This window comes from Aotus nancymaae, unplaced genomic scaffold (genome assembly GCF_030222135.1).
Source record: "Aotus nancymaae isolate 86718 unplaced genomic scaffold, 86718_ANA_hifiasm-v0.15.2.pri h1tg000018l, whole genome shotgun sequence".
NCBI lineage: Eukaryota > Metazoa > Chordata > Mammalia > Primates > Aotidae > Aotus > Aotus nancymaae.
The window spans coordinates 8652238-8671347 of NW_026988430.1; the positions used below are offsets into that span (position 1 = coordinate 8652238).

Sequence of the window (19110 nt, forward strand, 5' to 3'; positions counted from 1 at the left end):
CCGGAGGCAGGGCAGCCGTGCCTTCTGCCGTGCGCCCGCGTGGCTGCCACCGCCCCTCCGAATCCTCCGGGGCCGCAGAGGGGTTCGCTACGGAGAGGTGGGGACCTTCGGGAGGAGGCGGAGGAGGCGGAGGAGGAGGGAAGGAAGATGGCGGCCGTGGAACTAGAGTGGATCCCAGAGACTCTATAACACCGCCGTCTCCGCTGTCGTGGACAACTACATCCGCTCCCGCCGAGACATCCGCTCCTTGCCCGAGAACATCCAGTTCGATGTTTACTACAAGGTATGCGCCGTGGGCCTGCTCTCTGCTCTCCGCCCACAACCCCGGGGTCCGCACCCCCTTCCACGTCTGCGAACCCCCGCAGTTAACCCCTCACCCCTCGCAGTAGGCTTGCTTCCCAAAACGTCTGATGCGGTGTCCGCGTTGCCAGTTGAGAAGCACCTTGTCTCCCCATGCCCTGTCTGTTAAGCTTTGGGGCCTTGAAATGATCTTCCTGAGGAGTCTTGCCCCCTTTTGGTGTTGCCTTCTACACAGTGACCCTCTTGGGTAGGCCGTTTGCGTGGACTTCCTCTATCGCGCCCCTGCCCCACCTAGCCCTTTCCTTCTAGCCTGTATCTTCAGGATATTTTCCACCCTCTCCTTCCTATTAAGTGTCAGCATCAGCTAGACTTTTTTCCCTGCTCCTCCCCCGACCCCTTCCTACTTTCTTATCTCACCGCCTTCCTTCCCCTAGTGTTTTGGTTTTTTGCCTCGTGTTCCTTCGTTTCTCCTTTCTTTTCCCAATTGGGAAGGAGTTGGGGATTATTGGAAATAATCTGTGTGTTTTATTTGCATATTCTTTAAAGCTTTGATTTTTTTTGTGGGAGAGGAAAAGGTTTATACTTGCAGTTAAATTGGGAGTTTTTGAAGATGGGAGTGCAGATCAACTGTTTGAAGAGGACAGGGAGAGATCAAAAAAATACTTTCGATAATGTTCCTGTGTTTGAAAGTTGCAATTTTGCAGCATTCTTAAATTGCTCCCTCTCAAAAATCTGAACAGAAAGTCTCCAAGCCACTCTCCAAGGAGTTTCAAGGGTAAATGTCCTTAGATGTGGACTATTTTTGCACTGTTTTGAGAGTGTGGAGAACTTCATGAACTCAGAGCCTGCCTCTTCTCTCCCCCACATTTGAATGTGAACACTGGATTTATTATTCAGTCCTCCTTGTCTTGAATCCGCGTCCATAACTCTTAGTCTCGAGTAGCCACCCATGCAAAATGTGACCAGAAGTAGCACGTAATTTATTTTTTAGATCTTAAATACTTCTTCTTGATCTGTAGTTTGGCTTTAGCAGTGTAAACTGATATTTTAACAGATGTGTATGTTCTTATGTAGGTACAGTTTATGGCAGTTGTTTTATTGGGAAGATTGCCTGCTTTCTCCACCCCTAGAAAATATATATATATATATATTTTCAGAATTAGCAGTTGATGGGCTGCATTCTGCTAAATCCAGCTGCTTTGCACCAATTCTAACAATTAAAGTGGAGTTTCCCCCCTAAATACTTGGAGAAGATTCGTTTAGGTCATGCATATTATTATTTTGGATTTAGGAAAAAAGCTTCCTTTATTCTTAATCCCTTTGATACATTGATTTTCTTCTGTGTATATCTAAGGAAATTTTGTTCATTCAAGGTACAGTCCCCTGCAGGAAGGACAAATTAGATTTGTCTTTCTCAGTCTGGGAGACTGCAACTTTGTGTGTGCTCTCTGTCCATTTTATTAAATCATATGTTATCTTGTACCTCATATGTAATCTCTTCAGAAGAAATTATTGGGAATGTGATCAAAGTATAGTTGAATTCGTTCAAAATACTTGAATGTCTTCTAGTAACTTTCACCTCTAATTGAAGCTTTTCATTTGAAGATTGTTAGTACAAACAGACGGTGCTTTTGTCAGAATTTCTGTTTGACGTAGTTCACACAGTTTTAATATCGCTCCTTTTTGGTACACTTTTACTTCTTAATAGTTGTATGCTTATTGGGAGTATGGCACTGTGCTAAGATGAAGGAAGTATTACATGTGCCTGTAACTGTGTTAAGTGCTTTTATATATGTTATCTTGTTTAATCTTCAGAATTAAACTGTACTTCTGAAGTAGAGTACAGTATTACCCTGCTTTATTGGTGAGAAAGTTCAGTAATTTAATTAAGGTCTTAAGCCTGATATTTAGTTCCTGAGTTCCTTGCTTTTTTACTTAGGTACCTATCTTAACATAGTAGATTATTTTTGTGAAAGATATTATAACACTAATTTTTTATTAGCTTCCATAGAAATAGAGTGAAAGTCAATCCCAGGAATCTATTCTAATCTTTAGTGGAGATATAAGAAGAAGTTATTCTTCTTATTAAAATTAAAAAAAAAAAGAGAGAGAGAGATGGGGGCCTCACTATTTTGCCCAGGCTTGGGATCTTGAGCTCCTGGACTCAAGCTATCCTCCTGCCTCAGCCTACAGGCATGTGCCACCACACCTGGCTTTTCTTCCTTTTAAACACTGTATTAACACATAAGTATAAGAAACTTTTTTTGTATGGAGACAAGATCTTGCTCTGTTGCCCAGGCTGGAGTGTGGTGGTGATCATAGCTCACTGCAACCTTGAACCCCTGGGTTTAAGCAATTTTCCCATCTCAGCCTCCTGAGTAGCTGGGACTACAGGTTCATGCCACCCACACCTAGCTAATTTTTATTTATTTATTTATTTTTAGTATAGATGAGGTCTTGCTACATTGCCCAGGCTGGAGAAAGTTTTTAAAGCAGTATAATCGCACACATAAATATAATACACTAATCCTCTGCCCAACTCGTGAAAATTTTAGGAAGGTTTACTATTTACAGTTGCCATTTTTCTCCACTTTAAAGCCAAGGAGAAACTCATCACTACATCTCTCTTGCAGTCCAAATTTCCATCAGTAGGCATAGTCATAGACAAAATTGTAGTATTTGTGGAGTCAAAAATTTCCCCATTCTGCTTGTTTGGTGTAGTACAGTATGACTGTGTTAATTTTTGTAATAGCTTCAGATAAAGGCACAGTCATAAAGCATTAGGAGATGGGGTTATGAAATGAATGGAAGGTAAAGAAGTAGGAATGTTGACTGCTCCATAAGCAGGGAAGGGAGAGAGGAGTTGATAAATAGGGTAAAATATGAAGTATTTTATCTTTTTTTTTTTTTTTTAAAGAATGGAAGACATTACAATATATTTGTTGGCTGAATGGCAGAAACCAAGAGAGTGAGCTTGAATATCCAAGTGAGATGGGAAATAAGTTATGGAGCAAGGTCCCTGAGCAGGACCATGAGTTGATGTGTCTTGCCCATTTTTGGTCTTTCCTCCTTCATGATACCTAAATTAAGGTATTATCCTTATATTGGAGTTGGGGAAAGAATTTTTCTTCTAAGATCAGAAGGAAATAATTAAAGATATAAAGGCACGGGGCTCACACCTGTAATCCCAACACTTGGAAGGCTGAAGCAGGAGGATCACTTGAGCCCAGGAGTTCAAGACCAGCCTAGGCAACATAGTGAGACCCCGTCTCTAAAAAAAAAAGTAGAAAAAATTATCCAGGTATGATGGTGCATGCCTGTCATCCCAGCTACTTGGAGGCTGAGGTGAGAGGATTGTTTGAGTCCAGGAGGTCAGAGCAGGCAGTAAAGTTTGATTGTGCTACTGCACTCCAGCCTGGGCAACAAAGGGAGACCCTACCTCAAAACAAGTCATGAATATAGATAAGTTTGTAAGAATGATTGTAACGAATTAGGAGGTGAGTTCATTTGCTGAGGGTGAGTGGTAGGAGTGGTAGCTTTTATGTAGGAAGTCTAAACAGAAGTTGGGAATGGCTACTGAGATGTATGAGAAGGAAAGGTGACTAAAAATATGTAAAAGAATTGACAGTTCAATAAAAATCAGTACCCTACAAAATACAGTCATGTGTTGCTTAATGACAGGGATACGTTCTGAGAAATGCATTGTTAGGCAATTTCATGCTTGTGGGAACATCGGGAATGTCAGAGAGTATACTTACACAAGCCTAGATATGTAAGCCTAGATGGTAAAGTCTACTGCACACCTAGGTTATATGGGATAGCCTATTGCTGTTAGGCTACAAACTTGTACAGTGTTCTTACTTTACTGAGTACTGTAGGCAGTTGTAACATAGTAGTAAGTATGTCTGTATCTAAACCAGGAGTGTCCAATCTTTTGGCTTCCCTGGGCCATGTTGGAAGAAGATAAATTGTCTTGGGCCACACATAAAATACACTAACGATAGCTGATAAGCTGAGGGGAAAGAAAAAAGGAAAAACAACTCATAATGTTTTAAGAAAGTTTATGGATTTCTGTTGGGTCGTATTCAAAGCTGTCCTCGGGGCCAGGTGTGATGGCTCATGCCTGTAATCACAGCTCTTCTGGAGACAGAGGCAGGAAGATAGCTTGAGCCCAGGAGTTTGAGACCTGCCTGGGTGAGATAGCGAGACCCCATTCTTCACAAAAAGGAAAAACAAAAAGTGTAACTGAAAGCTGTCCTGGGCCACATGTAGCCCGCTGGCTGTGTGTTGGGCAAGCTTGATCTAAACATAGAAAAGTTACAGTAAAAATGCAGTATAAAAGATAAGAAATGGTACACCTGTATGGGGCACTTAACATAAATGGAGCTTTTGGGACTGAAAGTTGCTTTGGTAAGTCAGTGAGTAGGTGGTGAGTGAATGTGAAGGCCTAGGACATCACTGTACACTACTGTAGATGTTATGAACAGTGTATACTTGGACTACTCTAAATTACTGTTAAAAGATAAAGTAATTGAACTGCAATGTCACTAGGCAATAGGAACTTTTCAGTTCTGTTAAAATCTTATGGGACCACCTTTGTATATGCAGTTGGTTGTTGACCAAAATGTTAGGTGGCATACGATTGTAGTGGCTTGGATTCTGAAAGTTTTCTCTCCAACCATTTTGGTATAAAAGCAGATAAGATGAAGTGAAAGAATTGTAAGCCAGATGCAGTGATACATGCCTGTAGTCCCATCCTAGCTACCGAGGAATCTGAGGCAGGAGGATGGTTTGAGCCCAGAAGTTGGAGGTTGTAGTGTGCTAGCTGTCGTTGTGCCTGTGAATACTGCACTTCAGCCTGGGCAACACAGTGAGACCTCGTCTCTTTAAAAAAGAATTGTAGAACTCTATACAGAGTGAAAGAAAATAGACAGGGGGCTGCATTCTTATTCTAAAGAATGAAGTTTATGGTCAGGCATGATAGCTCACACCTATAATCCCAGCAGTTTGAGAGGCTGAGCTGGGAGGGTCTCTTGAGTCCAAGAGTTCAAGACTGGCCGGGGCAATGTGGTAAGACTCCATCTCTTTAATAAAATGAAGTTTATGATCTTTTTATTTTAACTGCTGAAGGTCTATTTTGTGTTTTGTTCCAAATACAAAGTATGCCATGCAGTTAAGCTTTACCTAGGTGAAGTGTTTCAGTAATGTGTCCTATTTATTATGTTCACAATCTTGATTTTTTTAAAAAAACAGTCTCGCTCTGTTGCCTAGGCTGTAGTGCAGTGGCACAGTCTCGGCTCACTGCAACCTCCGCCTCCCGGGTTCAAGTGATTCTTCTGCCTCAACCTCCCGAGTAGCTGGTATTACAGGCACCTGCCACCATGCCCAGCTAATTTTTGCATTTTTAGTAGAGATGGGGGTTTCACCATGTTAGCTAGGCTGGTCTTGAACTCTTGACCTTAAGTGATCTGCCAGCCTTTGCTTCCCAAAGTGCTAGGATTACAGGAGTGAGCCACTGCACCCAGCCTCCTTAATGATTTTTTAAAAAATTATTTAAAGTATCATGCTGAAAAGAAAAAACAAAATAAAAATAAATATCATGCTGAAAACCGTACTAATTAGGTTCTGATTTAGGATAAGAGTTAATTTTTTTCTTTTTCTCTGTATTTGTATAGCTATATACAGCTTGAACCAACATTCTGTTTTCTGAGAATTTTAAAAAATTCACTGATGGCCAAGCATGGTGGCTCCTGTCTGTAATCTCAGCACTTTGGAGGCCATAGTGGGAGGATTTTGCTTGAGTCCAGGAGTTTGAGACCAGCCTGGGTAACATAGTGAGATCCCATCTCTACAAAAAAGAAAACATTAGCTGTGTGTGGTGTTGCATGCCTATAGTCTCAGCTACTCAGGAGCCTGAGGCAGTAGGATTGCTTGAGCCCAGGAGGCTGAGGTTGCAGTGAGCTGTCATTGCACCACCATACCCTAGCCTGGGTGACAGGGTGAGACCTTGTCTCAAAACAAAAAAAAAGATTAAATTTGGCTACTGAAATTATAAAAGTATCAAAAGAAATTATTGGGTCAATATTTTGGAATGGGAAATGACCAAAATTTCTTCTTTAGAGAAATTGTTTTTCTTTCTTTTTTAAGAGACAAGGCCTCCCTCTGTCTCCCAGGCTGTAGTGCAGTGGCATAATCATAACTTACTGCAGTGTTGAACTCCTGGCCCCAAATGATCCTTCTGCCTCATCCTCCTGAGTAGCTAGAACTACAGGTGTATGCCACCACACCTAGTTAATTAAAAAGTTTTTTTCTCCTTCTTGTAGGAGATAGCAACAAAAATACCTAAAAAAAATTTTTTTCATAGAGACCAATCATATCTCACTTTGTTCCCCAAACTGGTCTTGAACCCTAGCCTCAAGCAGTCTTCCCGCCTCAGCTCCTCAGAGTGTTAGGATTACAGGTGTGAGTCACTGCGCCTGGCCTAAAAAATTATTTTTAAGGTAATGTGCAAATTATGAAAATGTCAAACACTATAAAAATAAGTGGCCAGGAGCAGTGGCTCATACCTGTAATCCCAGCACTTTGGGAGACCAAGGCAGGAGAATTGCTTGAGCCCAAGAGTTCAACACCAGCCTGGGCAACATAGTGAGACACTGTCCTTACAAAAAAAAAAAAAAAAAAATTATTCAGGCTTGGTGGTGCATGTCTGTGGTCCCAGTTGCTTGAGAGGTTGAGGTGGAAGGATCATTTGAAGCTTGGAAAGTCAAGGCTACTCAATGACCTGTGATGATGCCATCACACGCTAGCCTGGGCAACACAGTGAGAACTTGTCTCAAAGGAAAAAAAAGTAATGTAAAAGTAATGTTAAAATCTATCTTTACCTCTTGTCTTATCATCTTGCCAACACTGGAATGCCATCTTGGCATGAAAAAGACTTTTCTAAGAATGAAACCTAAACCCAGAAGGAAAAAAAGAAATTGATGTGTTGGAATGCATTAAAAAGTAGAGAGCCAGGAGCAGTGGCTCACTCCTGTAATCTGAGAACTTTGGAAGGTCAAGCTGGGAGGATGGCTTGAAGCTAAGAGTTCTAGACCTGACTGGGAAACATAGGGAGACCCTGTCTCTACAAAAAAATTAAAACTTAGCCAGGCACTGTGGCATGCGCTCATGGTCCCAGTACTCGGGAGGATCACTTGGGCCTGGGAGGTTCAAGGCTGCAGTGAGTGGTGATCTTTTCACTCCACTGTCAGCCTGGCAGAGTGAGACTCTGTCTCTCACAAACCACGTACAGGGTGGGGATGGTAGCTCATGCCTATAATCCCAGCACTTGGAGAGGCCGAGGCAGGTAGATTGCCCAATCCTAGGAGTTCAAGACTAGCCTAGGTAACATGGCAAAATGCTGTCTCTACCAAAAAATAATAAAAAATTAGCCAGACACGGTGGCATATACCTGTAGTTCCAGTTACTTGGGAGGCTGAGGTGGGAGGATTGCTTGAGCCCAGGATGCGGAGGTTGTTGTGAGCCAAGATCATGCTATTGCACTGCAGATAAAACAAGACTGTCTCAAAAAAAAAGAAAGAAAGAAAGAAAGAAATTGTTAGCACACTTTAAAAAAAAACACTTTGCAAATGACAGCATTTGACAGATGAAGGGCATGTTTTCTAATACAGAAAGATCTAATTCTAATCAGTTTGAGAAAGGCAGCTAAGGCAACTAATTCATGTCCTGAAAACCTGAACAGCCAGCTTACAGAAGAGGAAATATGAATGGCCAATGAACATTAATGGATACTCAACTGAAATACAAATACAAATGCAAGATGAAGCCAAATGCAAGAGAATCATGATGATGAAGAAAGAAAATCTGGAGGAATTAAACTTAATTGTTACCTAGCTGTAACCATTAAGATAATATGGTATTGGCACATGGATTGACAAATAGACCAGTGGATCAAAATGGACAGTCCAGAAACTGACTGATACATATGCTATCATCAACATTATGATAAAGGTGATACAGCACTGTGATAGGGAAAGGAAAGTCAAATTAATGGTATTGGTCAATTAATTTCTGTATCAGGGAAGAAAGTATCTTGACTTTACCTCACACCACACACAAAATACATAATTATACAGTACTCTGTAGTACTTACCATGTTCCAGGTACTGTTCTAGGTGGTTTACAAATACCAATTTATAATGATTATATACAACTACTAAAGTATTTTTATATGAATTGTGAAATTTGTTAGTGTTACATTTCTTTTAAGCATCTTTCCTGAAATAAATCAAATTACATTTATCAAATATGATTAAAGTAAAAATAAAATTGTAGAATTTTAAAATCATAATTATTTGTTTTTTATTGCAGCTTTACCAACAGGGACGCTTATGTCAACTGGGCAGTGAATTTTGTGAATTGGAAGTTTTTGCTAAAGTACTGAGAGCTTTGGATAAAAGGTAAATTCTTTTTAAAAAAATTGTGGTAAAATATACATAACATAAAGCTTACCATTTTAACCAAATTCAGTGGCATTAAGTATAGTCACATTGTGCAACCATCAGCACCATTCATTTCCAGAACTTTTTCATTACCCTAAACAAAAACTCCTTACCTATTAAATAGTAACTTCCCATTCCCTCCTCCCCTTTTCCTGTGCAGCTGCCATTGTACTTGAGATGAGTTTGACTGCTCTGATATCCCATATAAGTGGAATCCTATAATGTTTATCCTTTTGTGTGTGTTGTATTTCATTTAGCATAATTTTTTTTTTTGAGACGGAGTTTCGCAACCTCCGCCTCCCGGGTTCAAGTGATTTTTCTGCCTCAGCCTCCCCAGTAACTAGGATTACAGACATGTGCCACCATGCCCAGCTAATTTTGTATTTTTCGTAGAGACAGGGTTTCTCCATGTTGGTCAGGCTGATCTCAAACTCCCGACCTCAGGTGATCTGCCTGCCTCGGCCTCCCAAAGTGCTGGGATTACAGGCATGAGCCACCGCACCTGCCCTCATTTAGCATAATGTTTTTAAGGGTCATCTATGTTGTAGTACAAGTCACAATTTCATTTCTTTTTGTGGCTAGATTATATTCCATTGTGTGCATATACCTCATTTTGTTTATTCATTTGTCATGTCAATGGATATTTGGGTTCTTTCTACCTTTTGGCTAGTGTGAATAATACTGCTGTGAACATGAGTGTAGAAATGACTTTTGAAGTCCCTGCCTTCGGTTATTTTGGTTATATACCCAGAAGTTGAATTGCTGGATTATATGTAATTCTATTTTTATTTGTTTATTTTTTAAGAGACTTAGTTTCACTATATTGTACAGGCTGGCCTCGAACTCCTGGGCTCAAGGGATTCTCCGTTCTCAACCTCCTGCTAGCCGGGACTACAGGTGCTATACCATTGCACCCAACTCCTGTTTCCAGTTTTTTTGAGTAACTGTCATACTGTTTTCCATTTTTTTTTTTTTTTGAGACATAGTCTTGCTCTTTTGCCTAGGTTGGAATTCAATGGCATGTTCATAGCCCACTGCAAACTCAAACTCTCCTTAGCTTAAAGCCGTCCTCCCACCTCAGCCTCCTGAGTAGCTGGGACTATAGGCACATGCTACCACACCCAACTAATTTTTTTTATTTTTAGTGAAGATAAGGTCTCTCTAGGTTGCCCAGGCTGGTCTCGAACTCCTGGGGCTCAAGTGATCCTCTTGCCTCAGTCTTCCAAAGTGCTGGGACATAAATATAAATTCTTTTTTCTTTTTTTTTTTTTTTTTGATACAGAGTCTCACTGTGTCACCAGGCTAGAGTGCAGTGACACAATGTCGGCTCACTGCAACCTCCACCTCCTGGGTTCAAGCAATTCTCCTGCCTAAGCCTCCCGAGTAGCTGGGATTACAGGCATGCGCCACCACACCCGGCTAATTTTTGTATTTTTAGTAGAGACAGGGTTTCACCATGTTGACCAGGACAGTCTTGATCTCTTGACCTCATGATCTGCCTACCTTGGCCTCCCAGAGTGCTGGAATTACAGGCATGAGCCACCGTGCCCAGCCAAATTCATTTTTAAGTTATTATTTTTTTTTAATTCCACTACAGCTTTTTTTTTTTAAATTTATTTATTTAACTTTAGGTGCATACTGTATCTGGCATTTCTCCCCATGTTATCCCTCCCCACCCTCCCCTCCCCCCTGAATTTACATTTATCTTTGGCTAACGTCTTATGTGGTTTAGAAATTATTTCATAAATCTGATTATATCAGAAAATTTAGAATGGATAAAATAATTTTGCCTTGTAAGTGTAGAACCAATGTAAATCTATAAAATTGTTTCATTGAGAAATTGTTTCAATTGGTTTTTCCATATGTCTGGTATTATTTCACTATGAATTATGTTTATTCACACTTGTTACCAGAACCCCTGTCTTACACTTTTTTCCAGTCACTACTTCCCCTCCCCTAGGGTAACACTAGATTTCATTTTCTGTATTTTAGAACATATTAAATAAAATTATACGGTTTGTGCCCTTTCGTGTCTGGCTTTTTTTCTCCCCAGTATTGATAAGAGAATCACTTATGTGCAGTTACAGTATGTTCATTCTCACTGCTGTATATATATGGTGTTTTATTATATGAATATATTTTTATTTATTCATTCTATTGTTGATGGACATTTGGGCTCTTTCCAGTTTTTAGCTATTATATCTAATGCTGCCCTGAACATTCTTGTAAATGTTTTTTGGTGAACATATGTATGCGTATCTATAGATACATACCTAGAAGTAGAATTTGAAACAATTTAAGACAACTCAAGGAGTTTTTGCCAGCATCGTAGAGAATATAGTAAAAATACTGTGGCAGTAATTATACAGCACCAAACAGAAGCTTGGTGACAAAGAGAAGATAATTTGTTCTGCCTGCTTCTATCCCCTTTGGAAAGTTAACATTTTGGCAGTTTAGCTTTTTGAGTTCAAAAAGAGGGAGATTGAATTCATCTTCCTGTTGTAAATATCATCATGTAGAAGTAGCTACAGATCTGGCTTTTCATTGCACTTGCTGTTGTCTTTTTTTTTTTTTTTTTTTTTTTGGAGACAGGGTCTCACTTTCATTACCCATCCTGGAGTACGGTGGCAAGATCATGCTCACTGTAGCCTTGACTTCCAGGGCCCAGGTGATTCCCCTACCTTAACCTCCCAAGTGGCTGGGAATATAGGCATGCACCACCACACCTGGCTAATTTTTTGTAGTTTTAGTAGAGATGGGGTTTTGCCATGTTGCCCACACTGGTGTCAAATTCCTGAGCTCAAGCCATCCACCTGCTTTGGCCTCCCAGATTGCTGGGATTACAGGTGTGAGCCACCATGCCTGACCTACTTGCTGTTCTCTTTAGTGTTCTTTGCTAAGTTTAACTGCCATTTCCTTTCCTAACCCGAATTTCTAGGAAAATATGAGTATAGCTTCACAAAATACTGCTGATCTCTAATCAGAATCTTACAAAGTTGTTGGCATTTATTCAACAGATTAAATAAATACTTGTTGAGTGTTAATATGCTTCAGGTACTGTTTTGTTTTATTTTTATATTTTTTGTGTTTTTATGGGCTACATAAGATACTTTGATAAAAGCATGCAATGTGTAATAATCACATCAAGGTAAATTAGGTATTCGTCACCTCAAGCATTTATCCTTTGTGTTACAGACAATTCAGTTCTATTATTTTTGTTATTAAGATGTAGAATTAAATTTTTTTTACTATAATCCTGTTGTGTTAGCAAATACTAGATTTTATTTATTCTGTCTATTTTTTTGTACCCATTAACCATCTTCATTTGCCCTCTTCTCCCCAGTTACCCTTCCCAGCCTCTGGTAACCATCCTTCTCCTATCTCCATGAATGCAATTATTTTAATTTTTAGCTCCCACAAATAAGTGACTACATGCAAAGTTGTTCTTTCCTTGGCTAGCTTTATTTTACCTACCATATAGTTCCATCCATGTTATTGAAAATGATGGGATCTCATTCTTTGTTTTGTTTTTGTTTGTTTGTTTGTTTGTTTGTTTTGAGACAGAGTTTCACTCTTGTTGCCCAGGCTGGAGTGCGATAGCGTGATCTCAGCTCACCGCAACTGCCACCTCCTAGGTTCAAGTAATTCTCCTGCCTCAGCCTCCCGAGTAGCTGGGATTACAGGCATGTACCACCACGCCTGGCTAATTTTGTATTTTTAGTAGAGACAGGGTTTCTCCATGTTGGTCAGGCTGGTCTAGAACTCCTGACCTCAGGTTATCTGCCCACCTCGGCCTCCCAAAGGGCTGGGATTACAGACGTAAGCCACTACGCTCGGCAAGGATCTCATTCTTTTTTTAATGTCCGAATAGTAGACCATTGTGTATATTTAATACATTTTCCAGATACTGTTTTAGATCCTGGGGCCATAGCAGTGAATGTGATCCACAAGGTCCCTTCCTCATGCAGTGTGTATTTTAGAGAGGGATGATAAGATAATAAACAAGTAAGTTGGCTGGGCACAGTGGCTCACGCCTGTAATCCCAGCACTTTGGGAGGCCAAGGCGGGTGGATCACTGGAGATCAGGAGTTCAGCCTGGCCAACATGGTGCAACCTTGTCTGTACTAAAAATACAAAACTTAGCCAGGCTTGGTGGTGGGCACCTGTAATCCCAGCTACTCGGCAGGCTGAGGGAGGAGAATCTCTTGAACCTGGGAGGGAGAGGTTGTGCTGAGCTGAGATCGTGCCACTGTACTCCAGCCTGGGTGACAGTGAGACACCATCTTATAAATAAATAAATAAATGAGTAAGTAAACAAGTAAGCAAATAGCATGATTTCAGGGTTTAAGGATAACTTTGAAATGTGGCCTATGTACTAAAACTATAGAGAGACTTTCTTGATTAGTTGATTAAAGTTAGTCTGTAAGAAAAACTAATAAATGAGAACTTATTTAGGTGAAAGAAGACTAGAAAAACTTTAAAAAATATTCCTGACTCTAAGGAAAAAGTTAGCTTTCAGGGATTTGAATCTCTCTAGGTAGTTTGAAACATGGCTGTTGTAAAGATTTAGTGGAATACCTCTCTTTCATCTCTTAGGTTATCTTTCACCAAGTCCAAATCCTTTGGTAAGTGTTTTATGTATTTGTGAAACTAAAAGCATGTAAATTGACCTTTTCTTCCTTTATCCAAATCAGTGACTTTGTTGTTTACAATTTTGTTTAAAATTTTTTTTTCTATTGAAACATAATTCACACACTGTAAAATTCACCAGTTTAAATGCTACCATTCAACTATTCACAAGATTTTGCAACCATCACCACTATCTAATTCTAGAAAATTTGATCACCACAGAAAGAAATCATTAACAGTCACTCCATCTCCTCTTACTCTGGCTTACCATTTCCTTAGTTAACAGTCACTCTATTTTCTCAGTTACTAGGTGACCATTAATCTACTTTCTGTTTCTATGGATTTGTCTATTCTAGATATTATATATAAATGGAGTCTTATATGATCTTTTGTGACTGACACTTTCACTTAGCATAACATTTTCAGGGTTCATTCATGTTCTTGCTTGCATCAGTACTACTTTTTTTTTTTTTATGGCTGAATACTTTCCCATTGTAAGGATAATACTGCATTTTGCTTATCCAGTCCTCTGTTGATGAATGCTTGAGTTGTTTCCACCTTTTGACTATTATGAATAATGCTTCTGTGAATGTGGTTGAACAATATTTTGTGTGTATATAGTCTCAATTCTCTTGAGTATATACCTAGGTTGTATAATATGGTAACCCAACTTTTTGAGGAACCACTAAATTGTTTTTTGCAGCAGCCGTACCATTTTATATTCCCACCACCAATGTATGAGAGTTCCTGTTTTTTTTTTTTAACCACGTGACCACTTCAAAAAATAATAGCAAGGTGTAGTGATGGGTGTCCATAGTCCCAGCTACTCTGGAGGCTGAAGCTGGAAGATCTTAATTGAGACCAGGAGTTCAAGGCTATAGTGAGCTGTGGTCATGCCACTTCTCTGCAGTCTGGGTGACAGAGCAGGACCTTGTCTCTAGAACCTAAATAAATAAATAAATATATTTTTAAATTCTATTGGGTTTAAAGTGTTATCTCATCATGATTTTGATTTGCATTTCCCTAATCATTAATGATGTTGAACTTCTTATTTTGTGTTTATTGGCGTTTGTGTATCTTTTGTGGAGAAATAGCTGTTCGTATCTTCATTACCTTTTAAGAATTGGGTTATGTACCTTTTTATTGTGGATTATAATTTGGTTTTTAGAGCCAATTTTAAAAGTTAGCTTCATCATTCCTTGTCATCGAGTTACACATTGTGTACTTTTCCTGAATGTTATGGGATCACTCAGTTATCCACTGAGTAAAGATATTAGGCTAAATTTTGAATTTTGGCCTCATAATTGATAAGGCAAAATGCTTTTTATCTTATTCCATCCTGGAAAATAATGATGCTATTATTTAAAAGAGAAGAGAAGCAGCACTTTCTAAAAGGAGAAAAATAAATTACCTCTATAAAATAAACTTTTTCTTTTCTTACAGACATTTGCTTCATCATTGTTTTCAGGCTTTGATGGATCATGGTGTTAAAGTTGCTTCAGTCTTGGCCTACTCATTCAGTAGGCGGTGCTCTTATATAGCAGAATCAGATGCTGCAGTAAAGGAAAAAGCCATTCAGGTTGGCTTTGTTTTAGGTAAGTAATGGTAAAACAGAAGTGTTTTGTCCTGTGATGGACTCAGAATTAAACCTGCTAACAAAGAATTCTTCCAGGATTTTTCCAAAGTCTACATAAGAAGATTGTAAGAAGAACATCAGAACCATTTAACTCTGTGCCAAAGCACTGTACTATATATTTGGATAGTATCTTTCTAAATCCTCATGACGTTCTAACTAAGTGTTGGTATTAATAGCATTTTACAAATGAGGAAACAGACTCAGAAAAGTTGAGTAACCGGCTCATGTCACATAGCTAGTAGAGCTAAGTTTAGAATCCTTTGTCTGTGTGATTCCAAAGTACTTATTTTTCTACCATGTCATGCTGCCACCAGCCTCTTTCACCTACATACTGTAGACTGTGGCAGGGAACTTCATCCTTTTAGAGCCTCAGTTTTCTCATCTCTAAAATGAGGATTATTCTTTATTTCCTCATGGGGATGTTATGAGGATAGTGAAAACAAATGTAAAAGCAACATTGAGACCTTAAAAATACATGATAGGGCCGGGTGTGGTGGCTCATGCCTGTAATTCCTAGTACTTTGGGGGACTGAGGCTGGTGGATCACTTGAGGTCAGGAGTTTGAGACCAGCCTGGCCAACATGGCGAAATCCCATCTCTACTAAAAATACAAAACTTAGTTGAGTGTGGTGACACGTGTCAGTAATCCCAGCTACTCAGGAGGCTGAGACATGAGAATCATTTGAACCTGGGAGGCAGAGGTTGCAGTGAGCCTAGATTGTGCCACTGCACTCCAGCCTGGGTGACAGGGAGACTCTGTTTCAGAAAAGAAAAATAAAAGGCTGGGTATGGTGGCTCTCACCTGTAATCCTAGCACTTTTGAAGACTGAGGTGGGAGGATCACTTGAGCCCAGGAGTTCAAGACCAGCCTGGGCAACATAGCGAGACCCCATCTCTAAAATAAATTTTAAAAATAAATAAATAAATGATAAATATAAAAGTAGAAAAAAGTTTTGTGTGCCATACATGTAGAAAAATCTGTTTAATGTTTGTAAAAAATTTTATATGGTTTTCACATATCTGTATAGATAAGCGTGTTTCAGGCAATTGCATATTAAAGTTCTTGCTACCTTTTTTGTTATTTTGTTTTATTATTTTATTTTGAAACAGGGTCTCACTCTGTCACCCAGGCTAGAGTGCAGTGGCACAATTGCATTAGTTCGTTTTCATGCTCCTAATGAAGACATTCCCAAGACTGGGTGATTTATAAAGCAAAAGGAGGTTTAATGGACTCATAGTTCCACATGAATGGGGAGGCCTCACAATGATGGCAGAAGGTGAAAGGCACGTCTTACATGGTGGCAGATGAGAGAATGAGAGCCAAGTGAAAGAGGAAACCCCTTATAAAACCATCAGCTCTCGTGAGACTTATTTGCTAGCATGAAATATGTATGAATGGCATGAAACAGTATGGGAGAACCGCCTCCATGTTTCAGTTATCTTTCACTGGTCCCTCCCACAACGTGGGAATTATGGGAACTACAAGATGAGATTGGGTGGGGACACAGCTAAATCATATCATTCTTCTCCTGGCCCCTCCAAAATCTCATGTACTCACATTCTAACACCAATCATGTCTTCCCAACGGTCCCTCAGAGTCTTAACTCATTTCAGCATTAACTCAAAGGTCCACAGTCCAAAGTCTCATCTGAGACAAGATAAGTCCCTTCTGCCTATGAGCCTGTAAAATCAAAAGCAAGTTAGTTTATTTCCTAGATACAGTGGGGGTACAGGCATTGGATAAATACAATGATTCCAAATGGGAGAAATTGGCTAAAATGAAGGGGCTAACGGCCCCATGCAAGTCTGAAATCCAGCAGAGCAGTCACATCTTAAAGCTCCAAAATGATCTCTTTTGACTCCATGTCTCTCATCCAGGTCATGCTGATGGAAGAGGTAGGTTCCTATGGTCTTGGGCAGCTCCACCCCCGTGGCTTTACAGGGTACAGCCTCCCTCTCAGCTGTTTTCACAGGCCAGCATTGAGTATCTGTGGCTTTTCAGGCACACGGTGCAAGCTTTCAGTGGATCTACCATTGGGATCTGGAGGACAGTGACCCCCTTTTCGGAGCTCCAGTAGGCAGTGCCCCAGTGGGGACTCTGTGTAAGGGCTTCAACCCAACATTTCCCTTCCACACTGTCCTAGCAGAGGTTTTTCATGAGGGCTCCACCCTGTAGCAGATTTCTTCCTGGACATCCAGGCGCTTCCATACATTCTGAAATCTAGGCAGAGGTTCCCAAATGTCAGTTCTTGACTTCTGTGTACCCACAGGTTCAACACCACCTGGGAGCTGCCAAGGCTTGGGACTTGCACCCTCTGAAACTATGGTCTGAGCTGTACTTTGGTCCCTTTTAACTATGGCTAGAGCAGCTGGAATACAGGGGACCAAGTCCCTAGGCTGCACACAGCAGGGGGGCCCTGGGCTCAGCCCACAAAACCACAAAAGCATTTTTTTCCTCCTAGGTCTCTGGGCCTATGATAGGAGGGGCTGCCACAGAGGTCTCTGAAATGCCCTGGAGACATTTTCTCCCTTGTCTTGGAGATTAACATTATGTGAATTTCTGTAGCCAGCTTGCATTTCTCCTCCAAAAATGGGTTTTTCTTTTCTGTCACATCCTCAGGCTATAGATTTTCCAAATTTTTATGCTCTTTTTTCCTTTTAAAACTGAATGCTGGCTAGGCGTGGAATCCCAGCACTTTGAGAGGCTGAGGCAGGCTGATCACCAGGTCAAGAGATTGAGACTATCCTGGCCAATATGGTGAAACCCTGTCTCTACTAAAAATACAAAAATTAGCTGGGTATGGTGGCACGTGCCTGTAGTCCCAGCTGCTGAGGAGGCTGAGGCAGGAGAATCGCTTGAACCCAGGAGGTGGAGGTGGCAGTGAGCTGAGATTGCGCTACTGCACTCCAGCCTGGCAACAGAGTGAGACTCCATTAAAAAAACAAAACAAAACTGAATGCTGGCCAAGCGCAGTGGTTCATGCCTCTAATCCCAGCAGTTTGAGAGGCTGAGACGGGTGGATTACTTGATATCAGGAGTTCAAGACCAGCCTGGCCAACATGGTGAAATCCTGTCTCTACTAAAAATACAAAAACTAGCCAGGCATGGTGGTGGGAGCCTGTAATCCCAGCTACTCAGGAGGCTGGCTGAGGCAGGAGAATCACTTGAACCTGAAAAGTAGAAGTTGCAGTGAGTTGATAACGCCCCACTGCAGGCTGAGATCGCCTCGCCGCACTCCAGCCTGGGTGACAAAGTGAGACTTCATCTCAAAAAATAAAAATAAATGAAACAAGGGCCTGGCACGGTGGTTCACACCTGTAATCCCAGAACTTTGGAAGGCTGAGGCAGGCAGATCATGAGGTCAGGAGTTTGAGACCAGCCTGGCCAACATGGTGAAACCCAGTCTCTACTAAAAAATACAAAAATTAGGCATGATGGTGAGTGCCTGTAGTCCCAGCTACTTGGGAGGCTGAGGCAGGAGAATCACTTGAACCTGGGAAACGGAGGTTACAGTGAGCCAAGATCGCACCATTGCACTCCAGCGTGGGCAAAAGAGCGAAACTCTGTTTCAATAAATAAATAAGTAAAGCTTTTAACAGCACCCAGGTCACCTCTTAAATGCTTTGCTGATTAGAAATTTCTTCTGCCAGATACCCCAAATCATCTCTCTCAAGTTCAGAGTTCCACAAATCTCTGAGGCAGGGACAAAATGTCACCAGTCTCTTGGCTAAGACATAGCAAGAGTCACCTTTACTTCAGTTTCCAACAAGTTACTCATCTCCATCTGAGACCACCTCAGCTGGATTTCACTGTCCATATCATTATCAGCATTTTGGTCAAAGACAATGAAGAAGTCTCTAGGAAGTTCCAAACTTTCCCACATTTTTCTGTCTTCTTCTGGGCCCTCCAAACTTCCAAACTTTACCTGTTAACCAGTTCCAAAGTTGGTTCCACGTTTTCAGGTATCTTAATAGCAGCTCCCCACTCTACTGGCACCAGTTTACTCTATTAGTTCATTTTCATGCTGCTGATAAAGACATACC

General features: G+C 40.6%; 1 pseudogene; it reads left to right on the forward strand.

Annotated features, from left to right (window-relative positions):
• The first annotated feature begins 147 nt into the window (after positions 1-147).
• LOC110569117 (amyloid protein-binding protein 2-like) overlaps positions 148-19110 on the forward strand; it is a 44669-nt pseudogene continuing 25706 nt past the window's right edge.